General features: G+C 40.9%; 2 non-coding genes across 2 annotated transcripts; both read left to right on the forward strand.

The window, feature by feature from the left end:
• Window positions 1-350: 350 nt before the first annotated feature.
• trnac-gca (transfer RNA cysteine (anticodon GCA)) lies at window positions 351-422 on the forward strand. Its single transcript has one exon. It is a non-coding gene; the product is annotated as a tRNA-Cys (tRNA).
• A 184-nt stretch (window positions 423-606) lies between these two features.
• Window positions 607-678, forward strand: trnac-gca (transfer RNA cysteine (anticodon GCA)). The gene has a single exon. It is a non-coding gene; the product is annotated as a tRNA-Cys (tRNA).
• The last annotated feature ends 1,232 nt before the right edge of the window (window positions 679-1,910 follow it).

Below are 1,910 nucleotides of genomic sequence, written 5' to 3' on the forward strand. Positions count from 1 at the left end.
CTCATGCAGTACGGGTTATAGCTTAACGACAGAGCATTTGTCTGCAGATCAATAGGTCTACGTTTTGGATCTGGCTTGCTTGACATAATCAACGACATGATTTCAAAGTGAGTCTGTAATCAAGTCGTCCACAGTTCAAATCTGGGTGTCCCCTTTGGACTTGTCTTATTTGGAGGTTTTGAGTTGTAGAGTTGTTGATTCGGATTTGGAGTAACCAAAGACCTGAGTTTACAGTGAAGCAGTCAATGTTTGATATTATTGAATCGTAGGAGCTAACTTAATCTTTGGCTCTAAGCACAGAAGTCTGTGGCGGTATGGCTCAATGAAAGAGCATTTTTCTGCAAAGATGTGGGGGTGTAGTTCAGTGGTAGAGCATTTGACTGCAGATTAAGAGGTCCCCGGTTCAAATCCGGGTGCCCCTTGTGGATTTGGCAGTTTAGGAATAAGTGCAAACATATCTATATAGAAAGATTCTATGTGATTGTAACTCAGTGGTGCATCCTCTCGAGAGGATCTTTTTTGTATTTGGCATGCTTGTCATATCCATAAACTTTATTCAAAAGTGAGTCTGTCATCTTGTGTGAGGCTATGATCCAGGGAGTCTGTGGGGGTATAGCTCAGTGGTAGAGCATTTGACTGCAGATCAAGAGGTCCCCGGTTCAAATACGGATGCCCCCTTTGGATTTGGCATGTTAGGAATATGTGTAGCCATATCTTCCTGCCATTTTTTGCTCATACTTTACAGGGTTATATCTCAATGGCACGGCGTTTGATTGCAGATCAAGAGGTCCCAGGTTCATTCCCTGTGCCTAATTTGAGCTTGGCATATTAGGAATAAACAAATCCCTGACATAAATTCATTTTTTAAGGTTTGTGCTCATGCAGTACAGGGTTATAGCTCAACAACAGAGCATTTGTCGGCAGATCAATAGGTCTACATTTTGGATCTGGCTTGCTTGACATAATCAACGACATGATTTCAAAGTGAGTCTGTAATCAAGTCGTCCACAGTTCAAATCTGGGTGTCCCCTTTGGACTTGTCTTATTTGGAGGTTTTGAGTTGTAGAGTTGGTGATTCTGATTTGGAGTAACCAAAGACCTGAGTTTACAGTGAAGGAGTCAATGTTTGATATTGTTGAATCGTAGGATCTAACTTAATCTTTGGCTCGAAGCACAGAAGTCTGTAGGGGTATGGCTTAATGAAAGAGCATTTTTCTGCAAAGATGTGGGGGCATAGTTCAGTGGTAGAGCATTTTAGTGCAGACCAAGAGATCCACGGTCAAATCCGAGTGCCGCTTATGGATTTGGCAGATTAGGAATAAGTGCAAACATATCTATATAGAAAGATTCTGTATGTGATTGTAACTCAGTGGCACATGTAACCCAGGTTACCAGTGGACAGAGACAAAATGCACTTCAAATTAACAGAGTTAAAGTATGAAAGCTGCTTTCAGATCAAATATAAGACTGCAAACAAATTAATTAATTATATAGAAATGGATAAATATAAAATATTGAATGTTATAAATATGTCCAATAGCGTTATCTCCCTTTACATAAGCCTCCAATGAGATCGCATTTTGAATGATGTCATGGAAAATTCCACTATCGCGGCACTTTTAGAGAGCAGCGCCTTCTAGAACTTTCTTTTCTCTGTGAACCTCTGATGCGAGCAGACGCTTGTTTTGCTGCGGGAGATTTGAAGCTCCGATTGAGTCGAGAATTGATGATTCAGATAGAAGCAGTTTATGCTCGAGAATGACATTTTGAGAACGTGTATCATCTGGAACTTCCCTGGTTCTTCCGATGTACATGTAAATGAGTTCCTTGGCCAGGTTTTTGGTCTTCTGCTTTTGTTTCCACGTGAGTGCTGTGATGTCCAGCTGATGAGTGTGATCCATTCTGCATGT

Source organism: Carassius carassius, chromosome 38 (genome assembly GCF_963082965.1).
Source record: "Carassius carassius chromosome 38, fCarCar2.1, whole genome shotgun sequence".
Taxonomy (NCBI): domain Eukaryota; kingdom Metazoa; phylum Chordata; class Actinopteri; order Cypriniformes; family Cyprinidae; genus Carassius; species Carassius carassius.